We start from the raw sequence: 15,577 nt of genomic DNA on the forward strand, positions 1-15,577 counted from the left end.
ATTATTATTTCCGAACTGCGCAAAAATTCTATGATAAATGTGCCATAAGCAGAAACCCATATATTTCATCACTGGGCGAACAAGATCCAGAGTTGCATGGAAAATATAAAATGCCAAATTCAATCTTGGCTCACAGACCTCCGTAGTGTGCTGTGGCTGGCTGAGCGATCGGCCAATCAGTCTCCCGCGAGTTGAAACTTAAATTATAGACATTAATGAAATAATTTGCTAATTCAAAATGGTCCGAAGCACGCAGGTGTAGGTTTGACTCCCGGGAGTTCCACTGCCTGTGCTGTTAGGGCTGACTCCCTATGCACGATGGGCATGGCCCGCCTGGCAGGCTTCACCTCCAGTGCCGGTTGTGTTTCTGAAATACATGAGATTTTGAATTACAAGCTTGCAACAAATGCCAGAATGCGAATAGGTCTTGACTTAATTCACCTGTAACTTTATACACCGACAGTTCCTCTATATTTAACTAGTAGTATAGTAGTAGATATTAGAGATTTGTAAATTAGTAATAAGTCCTAGATACTTAGTAATAGTCATCAAAAATATATATTTCTAAAATAATAATAAAAAATCTAAAAAAAAATTAAAAAAAAAAAATATATATATTTTTAGTTCTTATTTTAGTTTTATCTTAAGCACTGCACGTCCATCCCTGAGTTGGGTGTTTGCATATTTCGTAACGAAATGCCTAGTTTGTAAGTCATTTATCTTTTTTCTGTTTTAGTTTCTTAGTTTTTTAGGTGCTGACTGGCGGCGGAGTGAGTGGTCAGTGCAACCACTCACTACCAGGGGCGCTTGCGTCCCTGGTCACTAAATCCAGTACTGGACAACTGGAAAAGCGGACCACGAGTCCAAGTGCCCAACCCCCGCATGGTAGACTCTTTTCTACTCTGTCCAACACTTCATCCAGACCATCCTCTGTCTCCTGTAAATTCCTACACGTAATGCATGCCAATTTGCATCCCGCATGAATGTGCCCAGGGTTTTCCCTGTGTCTATGCAGGTTTTACCTGGGCCCAACCTATCTCTAGTTATAGTCTAGATTTAAGAGTGAGGGGAGTTAGTCATGGCGCCAATCGCTGCCATGGCTGGCCAATCCCCTCCTAGCACATGATGCATGTGACCCTCTCCTTGCATGGCTAATCCCAGCATGACTAGGCGTATAGGCTTCGGCCTGAGACGCACCTAGGTCCCTCCCTAACCCGGACCCCTCCAAAATACACTTAGTTTTAGTTAGGTTAGGAAAAAAAAAAAAAGAAGTGTTTCATGGACTTGTTGAATTGATTGCAAACACGATCATTTAAGGTTATTAAAAACGTGCTTTTGTAGTTAGAGATTATTATAAAAGTATTTTTGAATATAATTCTGAACAGATTTAGCGACGAAAGATAACATCGGTAAAGAAAAAGTCGTTTTTATGGGAATATTTTGATATAAACAGTGACTATCAAAAGTTTGCTGTTTGTTTGTTTTGCAATGTTAAAATTTCTCGTGGCGGTGTAGGAAAAGAAAAAGATATGTACCAAACAAAACGAGCTAATTGTTTTTAATTTGATTTTAATTACTTCAAAGTAGGTACCTACACAATATGAAAAAAATATGATTCAAATATATTTTCTTAACGTTATTGGTGTACATTTTATGTGTTTTTTTTTTTGGTCAAATGTGCTTCCAAATATTCTTCCTTTTTTATGTTCTTTGTTTTTTCGAATGTGCTTTCAAATTAGCATCCTTTTTTCATGTGTTTCCAAATGTGCTTCTTTGTAAGAATGTGCTCCAAAATGTGCTTTCTTTTCATGAATGTGCTTCAAAATGTGCTCCCTTTTTGTGAAATGTGCTTCCGTTTAGTCGAACGTTCTTCCGAATGTGCTTACGTTTAGTGAATGTACTTTCTTTTTATCGAATGTGCTTTTAAATGTGCTTCTCTTGTGAATAATTATTTTTTACTTGGGTATTAATGTAAATAGTTCTTGTTTTGACTCGAATATTATTCCAGTGGCCGCAAGTAAATAAGCGAGCCCCAAACGAGATGATCCCCAACCATCATCTGGCAGTGTGGATAGACTAGTTTGACTTATCCTACCTATTAGTCCAGTATCTGGGAATTCTTGAGACTCGATGGCATCATTACATTCATTCATATCGACCTGAATGGACGATATACGATCGATGGTGAAGACCTTCAGGGCAGTGACAACAACGACGATGCAAATACAATTGGCACTGTCGACGAAATCTGTGCAGACCTTGATGGAAGTTGTACCATCGACAATGGAGATCTCGTCAGTGACGAAGATTGGCGACGCAGATACTGTTGGCATTGTCTCGACGAAAACTACGCAGAACTCGATGGAATGTGTACCATCATCACCGACATCAGTAGAGGAGACTTCAACAGACGTGGTTCCAGCAGCAGAAGAGACTTACATTCCTGCAGTACCAATAGCAACCATGATGTCCACTGAAGGTGCATCGGCATCTTTCCAGCATCGATGTTGTTACTGTGACAAGATTTTTTTCGAACAGTAATTCTCGTCGACACAATAAGATATAATGCTCTAATAATATTCCTAGCAAAATATTTAGCTGTAAACATTGCCGCAAGAAATTTACAAGAAATGATAAGTGGAAAAAACTTGGAGATATGAAAAGGCCCTGCTGCTCGGCAGAAAGTAACGGTTTCGCTGCAACAGCAATGTATCGACGCGCAACGGGAACTGGTACTACGGCAGTTACATCAGCATGCAGTTCGAGCCTGAAATGTTAAACTTCATCAACTAGACATCCTTGCAGCTACTGTGATATGTAATTTTCATTTGCCCATGATGAACATAAATATGAAGCATCCTCATATGAAGCTACGCTGCAAAAACCGTCAATTTTGGTTTACATGTATTGATAATTTGAGACGACACGCGTAAAACTTTAAAGGTGAAGTTCGTGTGCCTACTGTGGAACTACCAGCAGCCATTTAGACTCTTGTATAGGTACAAAAGTATACAAGCAGATGTGCAGCAACCGATTGCAATGACGCCTGGGCATGAAACTAAACACAAGACTGTGCTCGGTGCATTACAGGTAAATTGTAATGGATTCCACTTGGCGAAATCTGCATTTCGTGGAATTTTGAAAGATTACTATTTTTTAAATATATGTCGAAAGTCAAGATACATTTGTACTTTTCTTGACGATATAGAGCAGAACATTATCTATCAGCTTACTGATGAAGTAGCAACGAACGAACCTTTAAATATAACTTGTGGCTGGACTGTGGATATGGTAAAACATATCCATTCGAGGACCAAGAGAAGAAGTGCACTTTTGAGACTATGAATACTCTCATTTACAGTTATGACGATGTAAAGCAGTCTGTTAAACATGGTATCGAGATACTCTGTCAGGAAGAGGAAGACTATATCAGTAAAGGATCTGGCTAGTCTCTGGCTTCAGTAAACCGATTATAGCTGAGAATTAGACAGTTCAAGCCAAGCAGAACTAAATATTTATTAGATTGTTAACGTTCACATGTGTTCCTGTAGTATAGTAGAAATTATAAAATATTTTATTTTAAATTTTGTGTTTTATTTCTTGAACCTGTCCTTTCTTATGTATTTTTAATTAAATTATATTTTTTATTGATCGAAGATCGAACCGAGGATAGGAATCGATATAATCAATCATTATTTTAACAAGTGATTTTTTGATAATTTTTGGAATATTTTCCGAATTTATAGCTTAAAAATTATAGATTTTCAAAATGAAAGACAAATTTCAAAATGGCGGTTATATCGACAGTTGACTGTCTGTTAATAAATAATTATTTCACTCTAAAACCTGTCACTTTTTTGGTAATTTTTTGTGTCACTCTAGGATCAAACCGAGGTCAGGAATAGATCGAATCAATCATTATTTTAATAAGCAATTTTTGATGATTTTTGAAAATCTTCTCAACATACTAGCTTAATAATTACAGAATTTCAAGATGGCGGACGCTCTGGCAATAAATAATACTGCATCTAGCAGGTAAAAATAAAAATAAAATATGAGGGCAGCGCCCTCTAGTAGACGAAAACAGTATGGCAGCAGCATCCTCCAGCAGATGAAAAAAAAATGAATGCCATGATGCCATACTGGCTGATGTAATATCTGGCTTGGCATTAATCAGGGAGTCGTCTGCCAGTGCCTTCTGTGGGGGAACGATCCATCGCCATTTTTAATTGAATGACCTCCACAGGTTTGAACCCAGTAACATTTTTATAAATTGTGTTGTCAAAATTTTAATTGAATTTATTTCTTAATGAATTTTAAAATGTTTCCTGAATTTATAGCTTAATAATTACAGTTTTTCAAGATGGCGGACAATTTCAAACCATCCAACAGTTATTTTGTTTATAATTTTATTAATTATTTTTGTATTAATTTTAAAAGGTGTTTCGTTGGAATCGGACGATAAATACGGATTTTCAAGATGGCCTACTAACGATACGTGAAATGGTGGCAGTTGAGGTCAAGATCAAGGTCAAATCTCCCCACCAGAGACTTATTGGTGGCTTGTAAATGGGGAATTTTAGTCTCAATTGGGACAGTTCAAGCCTCTGGCATTTTTGAGGAATAAAATGGGAAATTTTCCCTCAAACTGAAAATTTTTTCTTCAATACATACTGGGAATGTTTTTAGGAATTTTGAATAATTTTGCGTCATTTTAGAGGCATTTTGAAGAAATTTGACACCAAAAATTGACCGCCGTGACGTCACAATCCAAGATGGCCGTCCCCGACATGGAATCGCACCCTGCGTTCTGTAGCAGGACCTACCAATAAATATTACTTATGTATAATTTATTTGCATTATAAATTATTACTTAATAAATAATTAATATTAAACATTAAGAATAAAAATTCAGCATAATAATTTATTTTCATTTGAATTTAAATTTAACTCTATTGTTTTACTAAATTAACTGATTAATTTTATGCATGTGTTTATATTAATACTAGATGAACCGGTGAACTTCGTACCACCTAAAATTAATTTTATTGTAACTCTTCATAAGAATATTATCAATCCGAATCAACCTTCCAACTCTAATCCATTGAGATCGATAATTTTAGCCGCATCGTGTACGGTTTGGGTTTTGTTTGGTTATTAAATGAAACTCGTTTGTTATTAAAATGAATTCTATGTATTTTATTTACATAAAAGATAAATGCAGTTAACATTCATTGCAAAGCTTTCTGGTAAACTACATTTTTTTTTGTTTTGTTTTCCGGCGCATAAATAAACAAAGATGATGGCTTTCCGACACGCGAACACGCTACTACAGTTGTCCATGCGCGAAACACGGGAACTCCAAGTTAATTCCACAAACTTCAGTGGTCATCAGTGTGGTTCGCACGTAAAGTAGCTCGAGAAGCCTAAAATGTACATCAAGTTCGGTCCCTGCCGAACACGCCCGAATATTCACCTTCGGCCAACCTCGGGATTTGTTTTATTTTTGCGCAGGAAAATGAATTAAAATATTAAAAGTGGTCGGTTAGGTTAGCTACATTAAAACACTTTAAACCATATGGACGGTTAGTTAGGTTAGTATAGCTACATTAAAATAAACAGAGAAATATATATATATAAACCCGAGGTTGGCCGAAGGTGAATATTTGGGCGTGTTCGGGCAGGGACAGAACTTGATGTACATCTTAGGCTTCCCAAGTAGCTCACCGCGCATTTAAATGACTTCAACGATCTATGCCAGTTCGTTATCTTTTTGGCATTGTAATGAACACTGTAAAACAACACGGAATTGTTTTCATAATCACTGAAATCTGTCGAAATTACCTTGAGAACTTTACAACTTATTATTAACATAAAACTTATTCCTCGAGTTTTGCTAAAACACATTTGAATTAATTTGTGGTTATGTCTAAGCCTGCAAAGTCAATTTGCCTTAAATAGAATGGCTGATGAAAATGAATGTTCGCAAAATGTAATTAAATTCGCCTGAACCTAATCATTTCTCAAAATCCACTACCTTTCTTTAACGAAATGGAATGGATTTCACACAACTGCACGGAATGAAAAAATACATAGAGGAAAAACAGTTATGCATGGCGCAGCTGTCAAATTAAAGGTCCGCCACATACGCCATCTATTGAATGTAATCAGAAGTGGCAATTCCCATACAAAATTACCTAATTCGATTTTTTCATTATTTCGGCTGTTTCTTTGGGTTTTTCCTAATGTTCTTTTATCCTAAACCACGCCAGTATTGAGGCGAACAAAAAAATATATTATTCAAACTGGTTGAGCCATTTTCGAGTTTTTGCAAGACTAACACACTGCAATTGATTTTTATATATAGAGACTAACTAATGCCAGGCATGCGTTGCAATGTCCCTTTATTTATCTTTTCCAAATTTTTAAAAGTAGGTGTACATAAACACAGTGTGTGTGAGTGTGTCTCTATCCCGCTCTATCTCTAGACCTCTCTGTAACTCTCTATATCTCTCTATTCCTATCTGTATAGCTCTCTCTATACCTAACTCTATCTGTATATCCCTCTACTTTCCTCTCCCCCACTCCCACCCTCTGCACCTTTCTCACTCTCTCCCTCCATCTTCTTCTGTCCCACTTTCCCTCCCACCATTATTATTCGGACTATAGCAAAGAGAAAATACTATAACATACTTACATGTAACTATCCATACGACTGGAGCGCCACCTTAAATTCTGCTTTAAGGTTTAGTGTCATCATAATATCACCTATACAGTGACCTTCCTGGTGTTTCGAAGGTCAAGTGTGCAAAATTTCATCGAGATCGGATCAGTGGTTTAGGAACGCATGGAGGACAAACATTCAAAAGTAATTCCTATACAAAATTATCAAATTCAATTTTTTCAATTTTTCGGCTGTTCCTTTTGGTTTTTCCTAACGTTTTTTCCCCCTAAACCATCCCTGTAATAAGGCGAACAAAACAAAAAAAAATCATTCAAATAGGTCGAGCCGTTTTCTAGTTTTAGCTAGACTAACGCACGGCAATTAATTTTTTTATAGAGATAAAATACTGAGTATTTATTTAATTTTTTGTATAACTGAATTTTTACTTTACCAAACGTATTTATAGTATCACTCCAGTACTTTTATTATTTTATTTTTATTAATTATTTACATGCAACATTAAAGTTATTACTTTATCACGCCAAGTTAGAATAACTTCTAACACGCGTACATTATTAATTATGTATTTATTATGTATTTTTATTTATTGCCAATTGCTTAATCCTACGCTGGTGGAAATGAGAAACTGACAGAAGATATACGAGATCATTACATATTATTTATCAAGGCTCAAAACACGTTGACAACGACGTATCGAGAAAAAAATAACCACATCGGCTGAAAGGAGGAAAATTTGCAATGTAAATAAGTGAGTGGTTATCGCAAGAGAACTAAACAAGTTCCATTTATTGGATCAACTGACTAGACTCGTTAAGAAAAATAAAAACGAAATTTTATGAGGATAAATAATTAAATAAATAAATAAATAAATAAATAAAGGACACATTTTGAAAAAAAAAATGTCTTCTATGTATTAATGGTTAAATTAAGTTAATAAGTTAAATACTAAATCATACAGAGGTGGGATGCTATGTTTAACGCAGTATCTACATATTTACAATGTTCAGTTTTTTTACTGAAATTGAAATTTTTGGTTAGTTATAATTATCATGAAATAAAGTATTTTGGAGAAAAAAAATGTATATTTCGGTTTTCCTAAATGTTATTTTGTGCACAGCTAGAGTACATTGATATTTTTGCAAAAAATTATTGATCGCCAGCTTAGAGCATAACTTAAAATCTAAGGTAGGTACACTGTATTACAATAAGTGGCAAGGAAGCAGTTGTAGAAGTGTAGTTTGAGTTTAGACTACATTTTTCCTGCTAATTTATTGCAGGTGTTAGACGTGCCACAAAATTCTTGTTGGACTGATATTTTGACAGAATAGTTTACGTCCAAAGTACAGTATGTCCATAAAATAATGTCCCAGTTATAAATTTTAATAGTATCAACTGTAAGCGTTGTAGAGTTTTGATTCAAAGTCACAATTAAATAGCAACTCAAAAGTTTTAGATAAGCGCATGCGCGAGTACTGCTTTGATTTTTTCTCGCTCGCAGCGCCACCTACGAAAAATTGTGATTCCTGAGCGTCATTTCCATAATTATTAGAGGGTGAATCTGTAAACTTTATTTGATAACAGTATGGACCCCATCCTCGTGGTAATCTCTTTGTACGAGAGTGGTTGAATGTCCAAGTCCCTGACCGTTGGATTGGTCGTAAAGGTCGAGACGTCAGAGCTCTTTTTCGCTGGCCTCCAAGTTCACCTGATATAACGCCATGCGATTTTTTTTCCCTTTGGGGCTTTATAAAAGATCACGTCTACGTTCCGCCGCTACCTAATGACTTGCCAGAGTTGAGACACAGAATTGAAGAGGCCATTGCTTCCATTACTCCGGACGTGTTAACCAAAGTGTGAGAAGAACTGGTCTTAGGTTGGATGTGTGCCGTATAACTAACGGTGAACACTTTGAACATTTATAATTCAATTTGATGTACGGTTGGTTTTATATAGTATAAATAAAACTGTTATAATAGAACATAAAATCTGTTTGAACGTATTATAACTCGTAGGAGTAAAACCCAAAACTTTTGTCTAAATACATTTTTGATACGACCAACCATAACTGCAAGGGGGTGGAAAAATACAAGGGTTGGAGGGGAAAAAATTCATAACTCCCTTAGTAAGCACACTATCGAATCCGTTTGGATTATTTGTAAATGGTATAGTTTTTATCTAACACCTTTAGCTAAAAAAAAGTATTGATGAAACTAATTAATTACCGTAAAAACAGGCATTGAAATATTTAAAAAATTAAAAATTCCTTAGTATTAAATCCGTTTTAAATTAATTTAAACCATATAATTACTATCTTAAACCTTGATGCAAAATAAATTTTTATACGCCACGTTATTAGTGCAAGGGATAAAAATTAATTTTGGAAGGTCAAAAAAAATTAATAATTACTTTAATTGACATAATATGTAATTCGTTTTAAGTATTCAATGCTGGATGCATTGAGGTAAAAACATTCATAGTATTTTCACTGCATGGAAAATGAGAAAACATTTAATCGATCATTTTATCATATTGGAGAACATAAATATCTTATGTAGATTAAGTTCTTGAAATGTTACAGAATTTTATAGAAGTTTCCAAAATATTTACATAAGAAATAAGTAGGTAATTCTAAATCTACGCCACTGAAGTATACAAGCCCAGAAGTAATTTTTTTATAAAGTTCCAATATCTAGCGAATAAAAAAACGATATGGTAAGCCATATTTATGATAAAATAAAAAATATTTAATTTTTAATGGTGTAATGCAGTTTTAGCATGTTCCATTATTAAATTACATTATAGGAGATGACTTCAGACAAGTAATTCTACCGATTCCTTAAGATACACTTTTCAATAATTATTTTTATGATTTTGTCTTGCTAGCATGACTCAATGTAATTTAACCTTTTTTTCTTCCTTTTGACAGTTCACGTTTTTAGTTTGACTATAAATGTGAAATTAAGGATTACATTTATTACAAAAGTGTACAGTACTCAACGAAAAGGTTGTACTTTTACAAGGAATATCCTTGGAAACTCAGATGCCAAAGATAAAACTTTAGATCTGCAAGGCAGAGCTTTGTACTATTTAATTTGGGGCAGTTCCACAGGTGAATTCGTTAGCAACTGAGTTTCCAAGGATTTTCCTTGCAAAAATATTTCAAAAGTTTATTCAGTGAATAGTAATAATTATGAATTCCTGCTGATGAGATATCAGGATAAAACTGTATTTTTCTTTTTATCCGCACGTCAAGTCTATTACAAGTTGGTGCTCTGCCCAGGTCAGAAGCAAAATGACAATCATCAGTACTTACACGATATCACTTAAACAAGAGCCAACCAGAAAATCACCTCAAAAATTAAAACAACTAAAGTTTCCTTGAACAATTAGAAAGGAAACTAAACTTCATTTTTTTTTGGATGCCTTCTGTGACTTGAAAGTCTGAATCTCCGACGCACACAACTACTAGCACACAGTTTGGTGTCAACTACTTCACTGGAGTACGCAGCGCACTGATAACACAACTGAGTGATTACACTGAATTTGGACCAAGATTAGATCATTAAAATATACGGTCGATGCGGTACTTATGAATAACATTTCACGTATTCTAAATAGCGTTTGTTACATTCGGTTGTTCCTATCTTACACCAGGCGCTGGGAGAAAAATCTTTAAATGTGATGTTAAATACGTTTAAAACGTCGTAACACTGAGATAGATTCGATATCCCCATAAATCCGCTTGACGTAGTCCATCTAGCATATGGAAGGACTTTGGGTCCAGCGGCACACGTTCCTATATTTTCCCTAGCCCTCGCCTGTACGCTTTAAAACAAAACCTTATTCACCACCAGTATTTTAGTATCTGAAAATATATTTACTCATTTTTGATTTTGTAACAACGCCGTTTGCGCTTGTGCCCCAGGGGTTTATCGTTCATTTAATCGAGTTATTTTCAACTCGAAAGAAGTTTGAAATTCAAGATGGCGAAAGAAAAAAAATAATTAATTGAGCTGGAACTTGCATTGCTGATCACTGCGCACAAAGGTAGGATAATTTTGATGAGTGGTCAGTCAAAAACGAACATTATTGTACTGGAATTTATCTAGTGGCTGAGAAGGTGGGGGATGTATGGTAGTCGAGTGTTGTGAGTGCGGGCACAGACATGATTTCAGAAACGCCTTTACTGGTTGGCTTGTGGCTCACCGCCCGCGCCGCCCCGCGAACACACAACGCGCTGCAACTCACGACATCTCACCAACCACGCTCACGCTCTTACGAGCTCCCGACCTCGGCGGAGCGGACCACCACTCACCAGCAGCGGAGAACCTCCAGGAGTCCTCCGGTGGTCTGAAAGGCTTCTTCTGTAAGGACAGCGGCCGCGCTTCGGCCGCACGTCTCTGGCGCCTCTTCGCTTCCCGACTGGTCTGGTTTCTCGTTCACGCGAAGGAAGGAAAAAAAAAAAAAAAAAACACACGCACACACACGCACACACTCTGCACACGTTAAACTTGGGATCTTAAGTATATTCCGTTTTGAGAAAATATTTTGTTTCGTTCGGAACCGACTTAAATCAACAACGCACGCACGAGATCACTGGTTTCCGTGTCACCGAATCGAACACAGGCTTGGACCACACGTCTTCCGTTTGACGGAGAAATAATAATAATAAAACACCTTCGGAAGCACTTGAGTCGGTGAAATTATCCGTCACAAAATTATTATTTTTCAGCCAGGTGATGAAATTGGCGGATCAGTCTTCTTTTTTTTTTGTCGCCTAGTTTCAATACTACAGCTTGCGCAACGCTACGTCCGAACCGGTCGGAAGGGACTCGGCGGCCCTCCACGACCCTCTCCCATGTCGTCGGGGGGTGGGAGGCAGGGCAGACGCGCCGAACGCACTATGACGACGTCGAAGGCGGGTCGGTTATCGGCGCGCGACTGGACCATGAACACTGGACGTGTGCCGGTCCCGCCCCCCCCCCCCCCCCCCCCCTCCGCCAAGAGTACGGATCACCGCGACCTGACCCGAACCTGTATCTCCCAGGCGCGCGAGACGGTCTCTCTCCCCCCCACCCCCTTTTTTATCCCCTCCCCTTATCAACCCCTCCTTCTCCACCTTTACGCACCTCTAGCGTGATAGCGATCTGCGCTCCGCGGCGAAGGCGCCAGATAACTCTAGAGACCGGAAAAATTCGCGCTTTCGATGGCCTATAGGATAGAATCCACAATCACCTACACACTCAGGCAAATGCCGCCTGCACATTGGCTACTGACTCGTGACACCTGTCAACTGGGACGCTTGCGATTCGATACTTTTTTTTTTTTGGTTGAAGGGTTTTTCATTGGCTCAAAGTCCTTCAGATAAACAGTAAGCCAATCGCAGAAGCAATATAAAGGTACAGTTGTTTGGAGTCTAGCATATCGTGAAATGAATACGCGAAAATTTTCCGGTCTCTACAGATAACGAACTGCATGACATGGTATCTGTAAGTCTTTTGTTGAACGTTTCGTTTGTTCCTTTTCCAACCACAGAGCCGTTTTGTCGCTAGTTTATAACTCCTGAGTTTCTTTGTAAAATGGCCATTTTTGAGTGCGAGTATTTTTCAAACAATGTATTCCATTTTTAATATTCCTAACATCTCACAAGCTTTCGAAAATATCATTTTTAAAATGTGTGTCGTCTTGTGTTTGTTATTGTGAGAAGAATATTGGGTGCGATATAATGTCTCATTTAAAGAGTCTTGTGTTAATTTAAAAGGTAGATAAATTTTCAAGATGCAAGCAGATTATATTTATCGCAAAATTAATTCAACCACTACACTTAACTCATTATTCGGGGTGGTTATATATTAGGTTATTATCGGACGTCACGAATTTTTAGAACGGAAAGAAAAAAAATCAGAACATAATTATGGTTATCACACACTACACATGTCCCTAAAATTACGTAATTCCTACTAGTTTGTGAAAAAAAAAATTATATCTTAAATTACAATACCTGTGCATTTACGCTGCCGCCGACAGTCACTATTTAACTGCGATAAATAGGAATATATGTTTTCCAGATACTAGAGACGTTCCTGAATTAACCCTGCAAAGAAGGTTTCTTAATTCCTACTGGTTGAACATTCATTGTTTATGTTTACGAGTGTGAGTTTCTTAAAAAAATTTTTATTGGAGAACTAAAGTCAATGTAGGAGTTGTAATAATGAAATTCGTTTAAATAACAACTTTATTGCAGTTTTAAGGAATTTTTAATGTTTTTATTTATGTCTGTTGTTTTACTAGAATAAGTAATTGTATTACGAAATGTTTGTTTTGTTACGTTGCATTTAAAGTACGTACTATTTTGAGTCACGTTGTAATTGGAGCCTAAAATTTGAATTGAATTGTTAATATCGTTCATTTTCTGTAAAAAAAAAAAAAAATAGCCTACGTGCTGTGCACTGAAGTAGATGACACATTGAATTTTGCAGTAATTCCAGGGAATTCTTTAATTACAGACGTCGTATGTACTGTGTTCGTGTATGCAAATTTATCCCTGGATCCTGAAGGCTTGATCCTATGGTATATGATGCTTGCTGTTTAAATTCAGTACGTCGAAAGATCCTGATGGCATGATCCTCTTGGCTTGATCCTGTGGCACACGAAGCTTGCTGTTTTAGTTCAGTACGTCGGAAGATCCTACACATAAGAGAAATTGCGAAATAAGAAAGAAGTATGGTTGTAGTTTGAAAAAAAAAAATCCTTTTTAATTGACTTACGATCATAATTTATTATTATATGTCAATATTTTTTTTATGTACAGGATCGCTGGAAAAACGTCATTTATCGAGGTTTCCTCTGCAGTCAGCATTGCAGGAATTAAAAAGTCTCTTCTGCTGGTGGAACCTCGCCTGTTGAAGTCTCCTCTAGTGTTGTCGAGTTCTGAATCGCCATCGGCGTCACTACCATCTAGGTTCCCGCTACCATCAAGGTCTCCTCTTCCATAGGCAGCGCTACCACCGGGTTCCGACTGCTGATGGTAAACCGTCCATCAAGGTCTGCGTCGCCATCGTCGTCGCTGCCATAAAGATCTCCGACATCGATGGTACAACGTCTATTGAGTTTGGCGTCAATGATGCCATCAAATTCTCAAGAATATCAAGATACCTGTCTAATATGACATATGTGTCAAACTAGCTGATCTGCAATGTACCGCAACCAGAGATAGATTGAAAGTCCTGTCAAATTTTGTAGTAGAACAATATAGGAAACTTAAGTCTTTTCACATGGCTAATGTTGGTGCCACCTGACTGCAGCGATCCTTGTGACTTAACCTAAAGAACGCCCGCGAAATTCAAATTTCCATGTATTACCTATAATGGACGATCTCGGCACAGATTTTCTCTCGTCTCTTGAAAACTTGATGTCATCACAAAATAAATTTACTGTCCATTTATTTGTATTAAAACAGTGTATTCAAATCGAAAAAGTTTTTACAGTCTACAAAAATATATTGACTTAAAGATCAATGAACATACTTACCTTAAAACCTGAATTTTTGTAAAAACATAGTTTATTTCGTAAATACTTCTGTGAGTGGTGCTAAAAGAGTTAATTTCTTAAAATAGGTGCTCATATAAAAAAAATAGAAAACTCTAAAAATTGTATTTTTGAATACTTGTGCCCGAAAACACTTTAAGGTATTTTTAATGTCACTAACTTAAACTAACACACTATTTACAAGATTTTACAACATTTTTAATGTAGCTAATCTAACTGTATAAACTTTTAAAACAACGAACTACGTATTGGTAAACTTCTTGAAATATCGCAATGCTCTTTAGCAGTATCAAACAGAATGAGAGGAACTCATAAAGTACAAGTTTCAGAATTTTATATAATTTTTATTATAGCACTTACTATAGAAAATTACCTTTTTATATTTACAAAAATGCTTTTAAAACATTATTACATATATGTATATAAATAATAAACTTTAAAAGCATAAAATGTTACATACGCATTGAGATTTATTTCCATAAAGATTGTAGACACATTTTTTTTTTCACAGTTAGATGAAGACAGTAATATTCCTCTTATTTTAAACGGCAGTTGTACAAAATTTCAACAAGAAGTATCAAAATTACACTTTAAGGGGTGGGAAAGGGTAATGGGAGTGGTTTTTAGTAATATTATGTAGGCTGTGACATTTCATCAAGCTCGAAATAATATGTACAAAAAACACATAAACTTTGTTTATATTTATGTATATACACATATTTACGAACCCCAATAAAACATTTCGATTACGTTTATAAGATTTATTTTTATTGTAACTAAAATATTAATTATATATGCATATCTAGTGTAAAATAACCAAACCAAAGAACTGGGCTGTGTATAAAAAGTTATTATTATAACATTTACTTAAACAATAACAAGTCATAATATAATTTTCTTTAACAATTTGTAGTTAAAATACAATAATTAGTCATATAAGAAAATGTAAAAATTTATATAGAAATGGACGGGTTTCAATACATGTTGTATCGATCAACCACGCATAATACTACATTAGTAAACACATCCTCTGAAACTCATTGTAAAATATTGTGTTATTAACGCAGTAATACTATAATTATAACGCATTTTCACAGTTATTATTTCTATGTGCGACTATTAAATTTTATAAAATGTATTCCAGAACATCTTTTCTATCACAGAGATTTATTTGGCCCACAGATAAGCTTTATATGACCCCCGGTGTTCATGTAAGTGAATATGTATAGCTAGGTTAATGCCGCCACATGCAGACGACTTTGGCACCAACGGGCCTAAAGGATTTTAACCAATTTTGAACTTCAAAAACGACTTCGTGCAGTTAGCAACATCGTGATTGGTGCA

The 15,577-nt window shown here is 36.0% G+C and overlaps 1 protein-coding gene across 1 annotated transcript in view; it reads right to left on the bottom strand.

The window, feature by feature from the left end:
* The window catches only part of LOC134535931 (oxytocin receptor-like), a 59,234-nt gene extending 47,595 nt beyond the window's left edge, over positions 1-11,639 (bottom strand). The window contains exon 1 of the mRNA XM_063375325.1: positions 11,001-11,639. The gene's annotated coding sequence lies outside the window, so the exon portion shown is untranslated. The remainder of the gene's footprint in view (positions 1-11,000) is intronic.
* Between the last annotated feature and the right edge of the window lie 3,938 nt (positions 11,640-15,577).

This window comes from Bacillus rossius, chromosome 10 (assembly GCF_032445375.1).
Source record: "Bacillus rossius redtenbacheri isolate Brsri chromosome 10, Brsri_v3, whole genome shotgun sequence".
In the NCBI taxonomy this organism is placed as follows: Eukaryota; Metazoa; Arthropoda; class Insecta; order Phasmatodea; family Bacillidae; genus Bacillus; species Bacillus rossius.